This window comes from Ammospiza nelsoni, chromosome Z, assembly GCF_027579445.1.
Source record: "Ammospiza nelsoni isolate bAmmNel1 chromosome Z, bAmmNel1.pri, whole genome shotgun sequence".
Lineage (NCBI taxonomy): Eukaryota > Metazoa > Chordata > Aves > Passeriformes > Passerellidae > Ammospiza > Ammospiza nelsoni.
In genome coordinates this window covers 7,335,520-7,354,152 of record NC_080669.1, presented here as the reverse complement: position 1 = coordinate 7,354,152, position 18,633 = coordinate 7,335,520, and positions in this window count along the sequence as shown.

Sequence of the window (18,633 nt, the reverse complement as noted above, 5' to 3'; positions counted from 1 at the left end):
CTCGGCAGGCTGGAGCACAGGGCAGCCTCCTTCAGGCCCAGCTCTTGTGCCAGGGGAAGCGAGGCCAGCGTGAGGCCGGGACAGCTTGGCAGGGCACATCTGCAGGAGCCAGCGCCTCACGCAGCTCTGGGAGGAAGCGCCCGCAATCCTGCAGTTCTGCACTGAGCCCGAGCAAAGGGGTGAGATGCAGAGTGTTTGGCAGGAATATTCAGGCCCACCAGGCCAGCCTGCTTTGTGCTCTCTGGCTCACAGCAAGCGCTGTTCAATGCAGCTCACACCTCTATTGCAGGGCTGTTCTTCTTCTCAGTAATCATCGCTCAGCTGTCTCTCACTGACATATTGCTGGCTGAAGACCTGTCTCTTCCATATCCCCTATAAAAAGACCTTACCTTAGATTCTCAAATTTAGCATGCATGCATGCCTGTGTTAAAAACAACCCCCACAAATCTTTAGGAAAATCAAGACATTAAAGCAGATTTCATTTATCAAACCCACAGCAACTGCGTTGAAATGTGGGTGCATGAGCCTTTCTTCAAAATTTTCTTAAGAAGATCTCTAGAGTAATTTTTGAGAGATAAGTATGCTGCCCCTAAAAAGTCCAGATTACTTGGCAAGGGGTAATTAGTCATCCATTAAGCATTCCAGCAGTTGCGTAGCATTTTCTTCTGATAACTGATCCCTGGATATTGCAACCAGCTTCTGATTTGTGTCTGCCCACTTCTTTTCCATGTTCTGAGCCAAGAGCAATAGTATCCTTGTGAGTGCATCTGAACACACTGGACACTGACACCTCATCCTATTGCCTATGTTCTCCCATGGAAGATTCCTTGCTCTTTTTTCTCTGCCACCAAAGGGGATCTGCAGTCCCTGCCGGGCACTGCTCGCTGTGGGTTGTCCAGGCAGAGGCGATGCTCTGGTGCACCTGGCACAGGTGAGCCTCGGGCCCGGGCAGGGAGCGATGCTCCGAGCTGCCGTGGATCCGGCGGCGAAGCCGAGCGGTGCTGTGGCCTGGCTGGGAAGCCGAGCGGCGCCCGTGGCGCTGCCTCCCCGGGCAGGGCTGTGCTCTCAGCGCTGCCGGGGCTGCCGAGCAGCGCTTTCCACTCGCCTCCGGCTCCGGAGCCAGCCCCGCAGCCACGCTCTCCCGAACCGCACTGACCCGCGCCCGTTCTCGGCCTGGCTGCAGGACTCCGTGATTCCGGGCTCTCTGGGTTCCCAGTCCACCTGCAGGAGCCTCCGCTCCTGGACCCCCGCCCTGGGCTTTCTTCTCCTACGTCTTTCCCAGGCCCTGTCCACTCTACTCCGGATCTCCCCCCCTTCACAGGTTGTCCTCTGTCTCCTGGGTTCTCCCTCCTCTCTCGGGTTTTCCCCAGTCCTAAGCTACCCCTTGTCCCAAGCTCCCTCCTTTCCCTAGCTGTAGCCAGTGGTTTTATTTGTCTCCCTGGATCTCCCCTTCTCCCGATTAGTCCTCCCTCTTCCAGGATCTCCCTCCTCTCCCAGGGCTCTCTACTGTCTTGGAAGGCTACCCACCCTTTCCCAGGGACCTCATCCCCCCTGTCCCGTGATCTCCTCTACTCCCGGGCTCGCCCCCCTCTCCTGGGATTTTCTCCCTCCACCCAGCATCTCTCCCCTCTCCCGCTCACTCCTCCCTCTGCCAGGTCTCTCTCCCCTCTGCCGGGATGTCCGCCCGTTCCCGGAGCGCCCCATGCCCCCGGCCCCTCGCCGCCCGTCCCTCGCCGCCTCGGCCGGGCCGCTCCGGGGCCGCGCTCGGAGCGCAGCGGGGCCGGGCCGGGGCCGCCGGGGCCGCGTCAGCTCCGCCCCGCGGGAGGAGCCGCGACAGCGCCCCGGCAGCGGCCCCGCACAGTCGGAGCGGCCCCGGCTGCGCCCGGAGCTGGGCCTGGGAGGGGCTGCGGCCTGTGAGAGCTGCTCCGGGCTCGCTCCGGACACGAGGAGCTGCGACCTGTGCTCGCTTTGTACCCTCAAGGCTGCCGGATGCCTTGCACTAAAGCTGGACTGCCGGGCTATTCCGGTCTCTTCTGGTACTCAGCTGAGTATTGCTGGCCGCGGGTCTCTGTACGAATCACGAAAGGGACGGGACTGCTGAGGAACGCGCCTGGAGCTGTTTGTTTTCCAGCATCAGTCTCGTTACATGGTTGTTACAGTGGGAAGATGCCAGCAGCTCACATCCCTGGCAGCAGGCAATGAACTTACTTGAAAAGTTTTTTGACCACTCACACAAAGCAAGAGCATATTGACAGTAGTTCTGTGCAACCACTATAAGCACACGTAGCTTTTGTTAAAACACTGCTTGCTTATTTCAAACACTGTACCTGCTTTTGAGCCTTAAAACACAATGCACAGAGCTCCATTATTGTGATAAATAGGTATCATTCATGCTGATAAAATTTGAAAGAGTAATTGATACTGATACAGTAATTAATATTTGAGAATAATAAATAGTTAAAAAGTTGTAATGCCAAAGAAGAGAGGGAGAGGAGGGGCTCCACCCCCCTTCCCAGCAGCTGTTCTCAAGGACCACAGGAAAGAAGCTGAAGATACAGTTGCTAAAAATGAGCAAGAACCTGGTTCGGTCCCAACAAATCCTAATTATAAGGGATTTATTGCCTTGATATGTAGATGGAGTGATACGTTAGTCTTGGCTTACATTGGCTGTACTGGCTACGTGCTGGCTTGATGCGCATGTGTAACCCAAAGGTGAATTAAAGGACAACAAAGAAGACTACAGGGCCTTCATCAGTGACGACCCCCAAAGACTTGTGCGACCACCAAACCGAGTGGTGGCGCATGCGTGGTAAAGGTGGTGAGGAAGGCGGAGACAGAAAAGTGACGAACCAAAAATAGGAGGAGATGGTATTGACATATGGCATACAAGGGGTGATTTTCACTTGGCAAGCTTGTACGTGAAGTGGCAAGGGTCAAGAACTCTGCCCTCCGTACCTCGCGGTATCTTTTGCTTATGTGCTATTATTTGAACCAAATTATCCCTTATTTATATATTTTCTAAACTATTCAATTAAAATTACTGCTACCTAAATATTGTTTGGTTTTTTGGTTTTTTTGATGGGATAATTGGGCAAATATAACAATTATTAAGCTTAGAAGTTCCTAATATCTTGCTAGAGATACTTTTCTGTAGCTTAGGGAGTCATTCCAGCCAAGCGTTGATACACTGGTGGGTCAGTATCAATCAAATTAGAATGAGGAGCCCAATTCAGCTCCACGGAGCAGCCTCTGGACTGACTGACAGAAGTTCCCAGGCAATGGGAGCTCTCCTAAGATACAGACATTGCATTGGTTCAGAGTCTGGGGGCACAGAGATAGACCAATGAGATGTCTCGGCCTGGGAGTTTTGACTGGGCTAAATGGACTGTGGGTGCTGAAGGCAATAAACGAAGCTGTTTGCTGATGACCAAAGGGAGTTCTGTTTTGTGTTACATCTCAGACATATGAATGTCCTGCATTCTACAGTAATAGACACAAACCATTGTTCTATTTGTCCTTACTTTTCTACTACTTATATAAATTTTCTGCTGACAAATCTACTGCTTAGCTCTAACCAAAGTTCTGCTTTCTCTGAGGTCTGCCTTTTGCAGCTGTCCCAGAACCCTCTGATTTGAAGGATTCCCACAATTCCCCCTCACGGTTTGGCTAAATAGAAGCCTTTGTAACCGTGTCGTTTATTAACTACCTTGCATTTCATAGCTTTACTGTAGTATACCTGCTTGTTACTTGCATAAAGCATCCTTCTTGCTCGCATTCAGCCTTGCTATATTCCAAGACAGCAATTTTAATGCTGTGAAAGTCCAGTCAGTTCAAAGGACAAAAGTCATGTCTGATAGCAATTACAAGTGATTGTTCCAAAAAAGTCTCGCCTGTTCTAAGGTCTTAATTCAAAACCTTCCTCCATGTCCATACCTTCATCCACCATCTGTGTGAGATTTTGAGAATTCTGTGTGAATCCATTTCATGCCTCTCTCTCTTGTGTGATAAAAACTTCTTAGATTGTTTTGTCCATCATTTGTCACACACACCGACGTATGCAAGGTATTACTACCAGTATCACTGCCAAAACACCCAACATATGGAGACCTATTCTACAAGGTCCCCTTAGCCATGGTGCAAACCTCCATCCTTGGAACAAATCATCTAACCAGGAGCCACCATCTTCTTTAATTGGAGCTGTCAAATCTTTCAGCTTTTCTATGCTTTTGAGGATAAATACAGAGTGATCAGACAGGTTCATACAACACAATCCTTCAAATTCCTCACAACCATGTCCTTGTGCCAGTAAAAGAAAATCAATTGCTGCTCTATTTGGAAGGGCAGCATGTCTAACACTATTAACATCGGTCAACATGTCACTGATTGCAGTGGATGTGCCATTAGTTTGTTTACTCAGCCAATATGCAACCCGATCTAATTGTTTCAATGCCATTGCTGAAGGCAGCCGGGGTAAAAACAAACCTGCGGAAACCCTTTTTGCAGCCTTCCAAGGCGTGAAATCACTTCTACAGTTTTCACAATAATGACGAGCAGATCTTGTTCCCCTTTGTTTCTTCTTAATGACCGCTTTGGCAGTAGGCGCAATTACAGTGAGCATCCCATTGCTACATGGGCCACCTTCATGGGATGCCCTGCCAGGGCCTATCTACACAGGTGAACCAACATCCTTTTGGTAACTGTCGTGGATATTGGTCAGCTTTAGAAAGCAACTCTCAACATTCTTAATAATTACACCAAAACCTTGAGTTTCTGTATGCAAAACAATGGAGAGTAACATTGTGCTTTGGAGGATCACTTTCTCACTAATCATTAGCTGTAAATGTAAGGCAAAAATCCATTGTTAAAGGACCAAGGATTTCTAATTCTTGGGGTGCAGGTACTGCTTTGGGAAGTTCTTTTTCCCAAATGTTACAATCCTATACAGAGCTCCTGCCATTGTCAATTTCACCAGGCTTACTATTGAATTGCTTTTTGACCAAGGGCAAATTCTTTACTGGCACACTGACTAGTCAGGTTGAGAAAGGCTTTTCTGTTCCGAATTAGACAAACACATGGTATGCGAGCCTGCTGCCTTGGCTAAGGTTACCCAGACATTTGGTTTTGGTTGTTCCACAGACAAATCTACACTACAAATTGACTAAAACTCTGCACTAGAAGAAGCAATCAAAACTGACATCGTAGCAAAACATTGGCACAAGTGCTTTTGCGTTTTGGTGAACAAAGGCGTGACTCAGTTTTGCTTGTTCCAAAATGTTTGGCAAAGTGTTGGAAATAAGCACTGTCAGTTTGTCCGCTCTCGCGTTTCCTTCCACTAAAAATCTAGGAAGCGAAGAATGAGCCCTGATGTGAGAAGCAAACTGTGGATTAGCTGGTTATTGTAAAGTTGTAAAAAGCCATGAAAGCCAATGATATCAAGTGTCGTTACTAGGATTCTTTAGAACTGATCCTTCTATTCTTTTAACCACATTAGCAACAAACGCAAAATGTGTGAATAAATTAAACGGTTGTGGGAAGAACTGAGAAGCCTGAACCACAGCAGCAAGCTCAACAATCTGACCAGATCCCTCTTCTATTTGAATATCTGATTCCCAAGTTTTAGTTGGGAACTTGGTTTGGTTCAACCAAGTAATGACTGATTTGTGACCTCTGCCAGATCTCTTTAGTGAAGAGAGTTATTGTGTTTAAAGGTTCTTTACTTAAAAAAAGGTTTCTCTCTAAAACTCAATTTTGCCTGCAATAATTTGTGAGCCGGGTAATGAAGAGAAGCAATATCTGCAAAATTAAATAATTCTCATTGCAAATCATCAGAATTTGCAGAATTTTGCATTGCCCAATCAAGATAATTCTTTTCAGTGGTAAATAGAGAACTGCAAATTCTTCACCTGCTAAACTTAATAACCTTGTTCTGGCCTTAATCAGAATTTGTGTTATCCTCTCTAAGACTGTGAAAATAGTCTTTGGAAACCTTGAGGGAAGAAAACCCCATTCTATTATCAACAAAGGATCTCTCTCAGAAGGGTCTGATTGAAAAATGACAGAACAAAGTTGCATCTTTCCTCCTAAAATTGCAGAAAAGAATGGCTTTTCTGGAATACAGCAATGAGCTTGTTGTCTTTGGAGAGCCTCCATGACCTTGTCATGCGCTGCACGAGCTTCAGGTATTCGAGTTCAGGAGAGTCGATGGCGCAGCTTCCTCTCAACAAATTAAAAAGTGGACCCAATTCATCGTTGCTGATTCCCAAAACAGGTCTGACCCAATTGATTTCTTCTAGAAGCTGTTGTAAGTCTTGCAGGGTGTTGACACTGGTCCGGAGCTGTATCTTCTGCAGTGTAATTGTTTTTTTCAGTCATCTTCCATCCCAGATACTTCCAAGGTGGAACTTCTTGAATTTTGGCTATGGAAATTTTAAGTCCAGCATTTTGGATTTCAGTAACAACACTAGGACGAGCTTGCTCCATCTCTGGCTTTGTTGGAGCTGCGATGAGCAAATCATCCCTGTAGTGTGAAATCACGGATCTTGGATACTTCTGTTGAACTGGAGACAAAACTTGTGTGAAAAAATATTGTCAAATTATAGGCGAATTCTTCATTTATAGAGGCAATGTTTTCCAGTGCTATCTCTGCATGGGTTCTCTTTGATTGATGACTAGAACTGAAAAGGCAAATCTTGGAGCATCATTGGGATGAAGTGGGATGTGGAAAAAACAATCCTTTAAATGAATGACAATGAGAGGCCAGTGTTTTGGGATCATTGATAAAGAAGGAAGTCCAGGTTGAAGACGTCTCATGTCTTCAGTCACTACATTGATCTTCATGTCATGAAACAACCTCCAGGAGTCCAATGTCTTCCTGTGGATGACGAATACTGGTGAATTTCAGGGACTCTTTGTGGGTGTGATGTGACTTTCTTGTAATTGCTCCTTTACCAATCATTTAAGGCTATTTATTATTTTCTCTGTTAAAGGCCATTGATCAATCCATATAGGAGGATCAGTTTTCCAGTTCAGCTTTCAAGTGGCAGGTTTTGACGTGGTTTACATCGCAGGCCCACCTCCAGTTCTGTTCCACATTGGGACAGGACGTCTCTCCCCCAGACAGTGAGAAGCTTCTGAACAAGGAAAGGACGCACTATTGCTGTCTTTCCTTCAGGACCTGTAATGTTAATCATGGATGCACTTTGCAAACACACGGTAGCATCTCCAGTCCCTGTGAGGGAAGCTGCAGAAGCTACTAAATCCCAATCTCTGGGACAAAACATGTGAGAGATTACAGTGACATCTGCACCAGTATCCGGCATGCCTGTAATGTAAATTGTTTTACTACAGTGAGTCCGGCAGCAAGTCAATTTTGCTTGCTTGCGGTCTAAAAATTGCATCCAAAAGACCTCAGGACCTTAGCTTCCAAATGGCACAGACAGCATTGAATTCTCTGGAAAGTTGTTTTGCTTGGCTGTACTCATGGGTAGAAGAAATGCAATACCTATAGGTGTTTTTGGTGGAGTCGCTATAGGAACGTTACATGCAAGATTTAAATATATTGGTTTATTGTTAAAATCTATGGAAACAGCTGCTGGAAGGACTGCAAGTCTGAAAATTTTGGTGCTAGCTCTGCCTAGAATCAAAAGCTCTTGTCTTTGCTGAAAAAACCTGATAATTCCAGTAGAAATACTTTCATACCAGAAATTATTTCAAAGGTGTATCAATTTTTGAGGGGGCCAATTCAAACCTTGTACGTGAGGGTATTGACCTGGGACCATTTGAGGGATGGTTACCTGAAGGATAAATGACTGAGGTACCAATGCCATTTGACTGGGTACTTGACTGTAAGGAGGTCACTACTTGTGTCCAGGTGCGGTGATAATCCGTGCTCTTTTTCCAGTTTAACGACAAAGCTTTGCCATCGATGTCCAATTGAGAACAACAGTACTTAGAAAGATGCTTCCCTTTCCTACACTGAGGGCAAATAGAAAGTGGTTTAGGTTTGATTGTTGTTGTAGGACAATCTCTTTTCATGTGTCCTGCTTTACCACAAGCAAAGCCACAAGCCTTTTTATCAGAGTCCAACTGTACAGTACCAACAGATTTTTAGAAAATGTTTCTTTGTGCTTCAAGGGCCTTTTCAAGCTTTTCCATATTTTGTCCCAAATTTTCTCCCAAAGCCTTTCCCAAATTATCTCCCATTGGATTCCTAACTTTTCTTAACAATCTGCAATCAGCTTTCCAAAAGCACTGACTTGCACATTAGCAAGATATTTTGAAGAGATGAGCTTACTGCAAGCTGTTAGCATCTCTGTTACACTTGGAGGCTGATCAGGTAAAGTTATAATAGTTTTTTTTGCATTCTTCCTATAAGTTCTTTGATCTCATGGTGAGAAGGAATTATGTATTGTGCATTTACATTGTTATGAGCATATCTTACAGGTAAGGCAAGGAAGTGTTTATTTGAATCCAAATTTTTTCTAAATTTTGAATAATATTTGAATAATATGTAAGACCACTTAGGTAGTTGCAATGGAAGGTCTACTGTCAATTTAGACCATGTTTTTTTTCCTTTTCATCACTCCTGTATCTGATCCAGAAGAACAGGTAGTGTTGTCACAGCAATCAGCTGTTCCATGAACCCTGCCAAAAAGCTCCAAGTTCCAAGGTTTGTTTTTACCCTAGCTGGCTTCAGCAATGGCATTGAAACAATTAGATAGGTTTGGATATTGGCTGAGTAAACAAACTAATGGCACATCCACAGCAATCAGTGACATGTTGACCAATGTTAATAGTGTTAGACATGCCACCCTTTCAAATAGAGCAGCAATTGATTTTTTTTAACTGGCACAAGGACAAGGTTGTGAGGAATTTGAAGGATTGTGTTGCATGAACCTGTCTGATCACTCTGAATCCATCCTCAAAAGCACACAAAAACTGAAATTAAAGAAGATGGTGGGTCCTGGTCAGATAATTTGTCCTAAGAATGGAGCTTTGCACCTTGGCTAAGGGAACTTTGCAAAATCGGTCTCAGTGTATTGGGTGTTTTGATAGTGATATTAATAGTAATACCTTGCATCCTTCAGTGTGTGCAACGAGAGATGAACAAAACTGTCCAAGAAGTTTTTATCGCACAAGAGAGAGAGGTAGGAAATGGATTCACAGACAGTGCTCAAAATGTCATGGAGATGGTGGATGAAGGTATAGAAATGGAGGAAGGTTTTGAGTTAAGACCCTGGAATCGACAAGAGATTTTTGAACAATGACTTGTAACTATTGTCAGGCATAATTTATGGCCTTTCCACTGACTGGACCTTCACAGCATTTAATTGCTGTGTTGTAATTTAGCAATTTAATGCTTAGTGCCAACAAAAACATGCTTTAGGCAGATAAGAAACAAAAATATTATAGTAAGGCCACAAAACGCAAGTAATAAATGACACAATTGGTAAGGTTTCTTTTTGGGTGAAGAGAGAGGGGGAATTGAGGGAATCCATAAAATTAGAGGGTTTTGGGAAAGCTGCAAAAGGCAGGCCTCAGACACAGCAGAATTGTGAGTAGATCTAAAGCAACAGTCATGAGATAGGTCAGCAGAAAAAATTATTTAAACTGTAGAAAAAGCAAGGGCAAATAGAACAATAAGCCTGTGTATTAATGCTTGTCTGAATAGCTCTCTAAGCTGCACAAAGTTTATCTAGCAAGATATTAGGAAGGTTGACATTTAATAGTGGAGCTCTGTGCATTGTGTTTTAAGGCTTACAAACAGGTACTGTATTTGAAATAAGCAAGCATTGTTTTAACCAAAGCTACGTGTGCTTATGGTGATTGGATAGAACTAGTGTCAATATGTTTTGCTTTGTGTGATTTGTTAAGAAGATTATATAGTAAGTTGTAACCTTCTGATTTTTGGCCTGCTGCCTGGATTGTGAGCTGCTAGCATCTTCCCATTATCATAATCATGTAATTAGACTGATGCTGAAAAATAAACAGCTCTAGGCACTTTCCATAGCAGCCCTGTCTTGTTTGAAGTCTGTAAATAGCCCCCGGGCGGCGTCACTTGGCAGTAGTGTTGCCGCAGCAACTTTCCTGGGAACCCTGCTAGGAAGGGCTGGGGAGGAGAGCTCCAAGTTCTTGGTGACAGGAAGAAAGCCAGAGCCTGCTAACTCACATCTGGATTCACTAAATTGGATCTTTTTAGATTCATACAAATTGGGCTGCTCTCCAGCTGCAGACCCTGAATTTGTATTTGCGACACTTTCAAATGAACTGTTACAGGTACCACACCATATTCCTGCTTGCAGGGATACAGCTGGAAAACTCTCAGGTCCAAGAGCAATCTCAGCATGCCTTCCCCCATGAGCCCAGCAGCCAATGAGACAGGCTTCAAGGCTTCTGAATGAACTGTCTGTGCCTCCACAGCAACTTTCCTGAGCTCTCCCACCTCCACCCCATCCACCTCTCTGGGCAGAGCCATCCCTGCCCTGCTCAAGCCCTGGCTGCCCCCTGCCACCTCTGTCCTCCCCCCTGCCCGCTCCCCTGCAGGCAGAGCCAAATCCAAAGCCCACCCACCCGCTGTAACCGGAGGCTGGGGAGCCAAAATTGGTGAAAATCCCGGAAAGTTTTGGCAGAGGAATCTATATGAAAAGAGTCCTCAGAGCTCCAAAGCCAACTGCCAGCCTGAGCCCGATCCGAGGGGGTGACTTCCTGGGAAGGGCAAACAGTGACAGGAGCGACCCTGCAGCCCCTCGGCCAGGCAGAGCGGGTCCAGGCCCCCCCTTGGCTGACCCCACCTGCACAACTTCAGAATAAGATCCGGCCGCATCCTTTTCAGAAGAGCAGCAGAGCACAGAAACAGCAGCTCCTCTTTTGCAAAACTTCCCCAAACATTAATCTCCTGGACCCGTTTGGTTCCCAGCCTCCATAGAACATGTCCCATGACCCCCCCAAACTCTTGGAATGCAAGAAAAATCAGAAACACTTTTTTGGGCATTCTGGGGGTGGATGATTTCCCGGAGGAGTTGGGACAATGCCTGGTTGCAGCGTCAATGACTCAGGGAATCCTGGAAAAAGCAGAGAACACAACCAAAGCTGGAAGCTGATCTGATTCCCCTTTTCCGGGCTTCGGGGTGCTGTCCACACTGCCTGGAGAAACCCTGGACATGCCAGGACACCCTGAATAAAATCCGAGATCCCCCCAGAGAAGGATGAAGGTCCAGCGCCACTCAGAATTAAAGTCTCAGAGCCAGGTGTTCTGTTCTGATGTTTGAGAAAGTCTCTGTTACAATCATTCTGACCAAAGCTCTCCATTAAAGCTCTGGAGACAGGCATAAGGTGGAGCAAAGACTCTTCCTTTTTGAGAGAGACTAGATTGTGAATTTTCCATTTTATCTGGTCCCAGAAATGAAAGGTAAAATCAGACTTCAAGTCTATATTTTGAGTATTCACTTTTTCCCAGATTAATAAGTCTTTTAGTTCACGTTTTGAGATGTCTGAAAATCTTTTGCCCTGTAAAATTGCCTCAATCTGGTAAAAGACACCCCATTCTGGTTTAGAGAGATGGTTTCCCATCTCGTTGCCCCTGGAGTTGCTACTTATTACTGACAGGGGTATCAGCTACAGGCGGCGAAGGGGACGATCCATTCCTCCTTTGAACAGCCTGGGCCTCTGGCAATGGCACTGTCCATGATCTTCTTTTTATTTTTATATTCCTCTAGCCTAGAAATTTTCTTCACTGAGGAGCAGCTTTCCCAATACCCTCTGATTTTAGGGATTCCTACAATACACTACATAATATATATTTTAATATATGTACTGTAATAAATAGAATATATAATATGTATATATAAAATGGGTGGGATTTCCTAATTTCCAGACACTCATTGTCAAATTAATTGACCCTGAAAACAGCAGAGATGCGCCCATTATACCCGATCAATCCATTTGGGGAAGTTTTAGGTTCAGATTCTTGAGGCTTTACATTTTTACATCTCTAGACAATGCTTCCAGGAATCCAAACAGATTTCAGAAATTAAACTTTTCTCCTTTTTTCCTCAGTCTTTGCACTCCTGTGCACCAGACATCTTCAGTGAATGAGTTCCACTCTAATCCGTCTCCAAGATGAATCTCCCAGCTGTGTTCACACTGGTGGTTCGTGTGTCTCCTCTGCATAGTGCAATTTTAAAATCTTCGTTCTTTATTATCTCTGCCCTTCTTTTTCTGTTTTAACTTGCAAATGAATGCAGATGTATCAGAAATGCATAATTTCATTTCTGACGCGTCATTTCCTGTGTAGTAATTTCATTGCATCCTGTTCTGATGTTATGCTAGCCTTATAGGTTTTATTCTAAGTGGACTCCTGTTTTCTTGAATATGGAAGTTCTATAATGCAATGCTCTCATTCACCTGCTTTCATGAAACCCTTCATTAACATTAGCACAAGGAGCTGTGTGGTTCCCTTCTGCTTTGTAGAAGACTTAGGAAACTCAAGTCCTGCTGAGCTACAAAAGAACATACATGGTGCTTGGTAATTCCCCAATGAGCTTAAATTAATGGTTAAACAACTGCAGCTTATTCACTTCACAGAAATTGGGAGAAAAGACACTGCAAATATTGAGGAATGCACTGCAAGGTGGATGGGCATCCCTCATTTATCCAGACAGACTGATCTCACTGGCAAAATTCCCTCTTTTCCAAAGGTTTTCATTTGCTTTGCCTGTACTTCGTATGGCTGCAGGTCACTTTTCCCTTGATTTAAGGAAGTATGTTGGCAGGTATTCTTGGTGATATATCTTGCTAATTCTGCCCTTGGAGGAATTTCTCAGTTCTGCAGTCCTTATTACACACCCTGTTCTAAAAGACTTTTATGCTATTTTCCCTCTCTCTGTTTTCACACGTTTAACAAAGTTTTCTTTCTAAGGATATTAATCACAATATCCCAAAAGATTAAAAAATGCTTAGTTATTTTTTCCCTAAGTATTTACAAAAGAACAGTCCAAAAAAAAAAAAAAATCTGTATACCTGCTGGATGTAAAATGCAAATAGAAATAAACTTGAAAGATCTCCCAAAAGCCTTAAGAAAAAAAACCTTGCATTCTATAAAACCCAGGGTATTCATCTACAGTATACAAAAATGGGCACGTTCTAGAGGAGAAAATTTGTGCAACGGTTCTGCACAGAATTCTATGCTTTCAAGCTTTTTGTCCTTCAGGAGCAGTGCCATTCTCTGAACTGGAATGTTCTGAGCATGTTCTGCTCACCACGGCAGCTTTCTGCTCTCCCCTGGTACAGATCATCCTGCCAGCAAAGAGGGAGTGCAACCACCACAACTCGCAGCAACTTCCCACACAGCAGGAACCTGAAGGACAGAGATGGCTTTCACCAGCTCCTGTGGGTTCTAACAGTGCCACCTCTCGGCTGCTGAAACCCTGAATTTCTGTGTTGCAGTGCGTTAGTTTCCGAGTCAAATGTTCTGTTAGCTTGCGGTATGTTCAAGTGTTCCCCGACTTCTTGCAGTTAGTTTCTCCCCTGTGTTATGCCCTCCTACCCAAGTGTCCCTCAAGGAATCCCCTCCCTCCTCACCGGATTTTTCCCTGTCTGTCAAGACAACCCGGCCCCTTGGGCCCATCCATCAGCCCAAAGCCTACCCTTTGTTCCAGAAAGTTCCCTGTCCCTCACCCCAAGATCCAATCCCTATCCCAACTCTTCCTCCTCCCCTTGTTCTGATTTGTTGTAGCTCTCAAATCCACACCCCGAGAGTCGCTTATTGGTTACTATATGGTGTCCACCCCCGTTTTGAAAAATTTTAAATGCCCGAGCAGAAGGGTACTTGGGGTTCTTTGAACCTCTGTTCCTCCTTGGGGGAGTTTTCCTGCCAACCTTTCCCCCGCCTCTCTTGATAAATTAGCTGCACTTTACACCGTAGAAGAGTTGTTTCTGCCTCCTTCACTCGGTCCTCCTGGGGTCTCTACTGTTGGGCAGCTGACCTAGAGGTTCTGGCTCAGGCAAAATCCCAACCTAACCAGCTCCTTATTCCTGCCACTGTCCCTGGAACATCACAGAGCTAGCCAGGGCTCCGGAGGGCAGTGACAGTGACCCACGCCTTGGTATGTCACAGCCCCCAGAGCCACACCTGCCAGGCCACAAGCCCCAGCCCTGGTCCCCACTGCCGGCCTCAGGAGCTCCTGGGCATCCTCAGCCTGGGTGCAAAGGCAGCCACAGGAGCCCCCCAGGGCGCTCTGGATCCAGGCTGCAGACACCCTAAAGCCAGCACTGAAAGGGACATGGATGGGGACTGCAGCTGGATCTTCCAGTGCTCACCAGCCCTGGCTGCTCTCTGAGTGAGCCCAAACCTCACCTGCAGCGCCTTAAGCACAATTACCCTTCTGGCCCGTTCTGGAACGTGATGTTCCCACATCCTACACCAGCCCTTTGCAGGGAGTGACCAGCTCCCAGCTGCTCTGCTGCCCTGGCATTACTTTCTCTTTTGCTGCAATGAAGTTAACGGGTACAATCGTGGAAATCCCAGCAAAACATTTGCTTTTCAGGAGCTCTTAGGCAAAAAACCTCCACTGCTCACCAGTTTTTGCCCAGAAAAGGAGATCTTGACAAAGCATAAGGCACAGGCAGGGCTCTGGCATAAGTATTCCTGAGCCACAGGATTTTACCCATTGCTGTTGCCAGCTGCTTTGCTGATATTTTAGAGCCAGTTCTGAACAGGGGCTGCTGTTGACAGGGTAGGAAAATTTGGAGAAGTAAAGGTGCAGGAAACAAAAACAACAACAAGAAAAAAACAAAACCCACAACAAAAATCCCAAGTGGTATAACAATTAAAAATACAGAGCCCAGTAGAAGTCCATGGAGATGGTTCAATAGAAAATGCTACCAGCAGTGAGCAGAGCCCGAGGCTGCTCACTGCCACTACAGGGGCTCCTCAGTTCCCTGCTGCTTTGTGTTTATCTCTGCTGGGCTCCCTCTGTTCCTTCAGCAGATGCAGCCTTGCCTGGAAAGGGCTCCATGCTCTGGTGTTCCCAGCTTGCTCCAGGCTGCATTCTTAGCAACAGTGAAAGAAGAGGTGAAACAGAGAGGCATTTTCTCTCCTGCCTGCAAACTCTTCTCCTTCAGTTCCAGTGCCAGAGATCATTCCTCTGTCAGGTTGGCACTGTGCCTGCTGCATCTTCGTCCCTGTTCCTTGCATCAGCTCCTGCACATCAGCACTCGCTGTGCCACATCATGAACAGAGAGCTGTGTCAGAAGAGCAAGGCTTGCGTTTTCTTGGTTTTTCTAACAGAAGAAGCATGAGTCTAAATAAATTTGTTGTTGGTTTTTGGCCTCCTTTTAGATAACTCTTTTCTGCTTTAATGCAAAAGGCTTTTCTACCACATGGATGGAATTACCTGTAATTGGCAGTTGCTTCAGGCTGTCAGGCACCATGGGAGTTTTTTCTTGTCTCTGATGAGGATTTGGTGAATTTTCCATGGGTCACTTGGTGGTGTCACCATGGGCTGAGCTCAGCGGCCGACTCTGCTGTCCCCAGGGGATGCATTGGGACGCCAAGCCCCTCAGGGCTGGAATTCAGGGTTGGGCCGGATCGGAGCGCCAGGAGCCTGGGCCCGTGAGGAGCTGCTGCTGGCGCTGGCTGCGCTCAGCCCGTTCTGCCGAGCAGCCGCGGCCATGGAGACACGGGCGGGAACTGTGGCCGAGGCCGGCGGGCGGCCCAGGCCGGCTCGCAGCTGCGAGGACGCCGACAGCCTGTGCCCTGAGGCCGAGGCGGTGGCGGGTGCTTTGCGGGCAGGGCTTTTCCGAGCCGGCCGCAGTGTGCTGCCTCCCGTGTGGGCCGCGGCAGAGGCAGGCGGGAGCGCGGCGGGACCGGCAGCGGCGGGCAGAGGCCGCAGAGAGCAGCAGCCCGGCCGGGCCCGCTGCGGAGCGGCACGGAGCTGCCGTGCAGCAACTTTCTAGTTGCTAGAAAGACCCAGAAAGTAGAACAATGGGACCATCTATTCCCCAATTGTCATGTGCAGGACCTGGCCATCCCAGGCAAATGTGGCCCAGAGTCCCAGGCATCTGTTGATTGTGATGTCTTCATCTTGCTGGGATTTTTGCCCTGCCAGTGCTGTAGAAATGGTGCTTTCTGTCCCTGGGTTTTCTCCCTTTCAGGAAACTCCAATGACTCACATAGGTCCCTGCTTTGCAAGAAAAGCACTGTGCTGATTTTTACAGGGAGACAGAGCAGTGTCTGCCTTTCCATGCCCTGGCCCTCGTGTGCTGGATGCACCTTCCTTCCCAGCAGGGCCAGCCCAGTGGCACCGGGTCCTGCAGTTCCCTCTCTGCCACATAACTTGGCAGTAACCCTGGTGCATTCCCGTCACATTTTACCTGCAGGAGCTCCCTGGCAGACCAGCGCTGCTCCTCGTCTCTCTGCAGGCAGCAGCTCAGGAAGTCACGCAGGCAAGGCGAGAATCGGTTGGGCTGCTGCAGCCGTGGGGTCCCTACTGTGGCTATCAGTTGTGTAGCCTGGAGAAAAAGGAGACACCAGGCTCCACTTGCTGCTTTCACATCTCTAAGTGCTCTCCCACCTCCCTTTGTTTAACCTCTTTTCTTCAGTGGCAGTTTCGGCCCTGGCAGAGACCCAGAGATCATTTCCCTTTACCAACCAGAAAACCCAAACCCGACGGCAGCCACAGCTTTTCCACCATCCCACAGATCTTGCCTTGGCAGCTGATTTGATTGACTGACCTAGTTAGTGGGAGCTACATTGGGAAAAGCACATTTGCTTCTCTGAGGGTTCACACCAGCTTGAGAGGCTTTTTGGAAGAGGGACTTTGCTATACAAACTAATTTCAAGGGTTAGTACATGAAAGGCATGTCTGCAGTGCTTGTTGGTCCTTTAAGTGCACGTGCCCTAGCACAAGACTGAACAAGGTTTTTTTGCTGTTCTTGAAAACAATGGTAATTGGAAGGAAGGAAAGGAAATCCATCAATTAATCCCCAGGTAAGGAAATAAACATTTACAATCTCAGCTTCAAGACAGACACATTAAGATGGCTGCACAAATGTACAGGGTTGAAAATACCTGCTTGGGCACACAGGAGCCACCTGCAGCTCTGTCTCTCAGCAGACTGAAAATTGCAGCTTCCCATTTTGCAGCAAAAGAAAAATTGTCATGGTCAGAAGAAGGAGAGGTGCCATCCCTGTGGTCACCCTCTGCTCATTTGGCTACTCAAGTCAATGCATTAATGGTAGGTGCATCCCAGAAAGAGCCAGGAAACAATGGGAGGTTTTGGCAGGCTCTCCGCATCACCAGGCTCTGGCTTGGTCACATGGACAACGTGGCTTGGGCTATGAAGGAAACACGGTGACTGAGTGTTTCAGCAACACTGCGCAAGAAGCAGAAGAGACTCAGTGGCCTTTACACCCTCATGCCCAGGTTTCAGGCATGTTTCCCAGTGAGAAGAAACTGCACAGGGAGTTAGGTTCATCTCTAAAGACCACAGTTTTAGAAACCTTGTTGGGTTTCTTTCCAGAAACCTTCATTTCTGGAAAGATAACAGCAGTTCTCAGATTCTTGTTTCCCGCTATTAAGGCCATCTCCACAGAAAAAAGAACTGGAACCACTGAAAAGCCAAAAGAAAGTGTTGCCTGAGAAGAGAGTTTGTTTGGAGTTTGTTTGCATGTGGTAAGGCTTGAGTTGCCCCACTGCTGAAACCAAAACTACAGCAGATGCTGATGTGCTGCAGGCACATTTTTAGGAGGGGACCTTGGTGGAAGTAGTTCAGGCAGATGGCAATGGGCTTTTGTCCAATGGCACGCAGGACAAGGGACAGGTGAGAAAGACAGTGGGATCAGTGAGTATTTGCTCCTTACCGTGATGGGACTTTGGTTCCAGTAGGGAGGTTCTTGTTCGATCATTTCAATCCCCACGATTCCAAAAGACCATATGTCCACTTTGGAACCATATGTTTGACTTGTCAGCACTTCTGGCGCCAGCCACCAAGGAGTCCCGACTACCGAGCACCGTCTGCTCTGCTCAGGGCTGAGCTGAGTAGAGAGGCCAAAACCAGCTGAAGAGAAAGCAAAACACTGTTTCTATTTGAATTCTGTGCAATTAGGAAAGCAAGCAAAAGAGTTCCACAGTACAACTTTGAAAATGTGCTGTTGAATTTCCTGGCATTGGTGACTTAAAACATCCCCCCATTTTTTGCATTCTCTCCGTGGTGTCTTTTGTTCTTTGGAAGCTTTAGACTTGTAACTCCCTCCCTCTGGAAGGGACCCAGACAGAGCAAGGCCACTCTTGACTGCTTGTTCCTTGTCCTACCTATGTGCACGTTGCAACTGTGCCCTCAGCTCACAGTGGGTGTCCCTGCGCTGCCACCAGCACCATTTTTGAGGAGCTGGCTGTCACTCCAAGCAGCCCCACACCCACATCCCTGGAATGCTGCTCCTGACCAAGAATACACTGACCCAGCTTGACAGAACCATCGGTTCTGAGAAGGATGTTGTCACTCTTCACATCTCGATGGATCACATGGTTTGAGTGAAGAAAATGCAGTCCTTGCAGGCACTGAGAGAAGAAACAGAAAGAGGAGGGCAAAAATGAGTGATGTGATTTCATCCCACAAGAAAGGCAACAAAGAATCT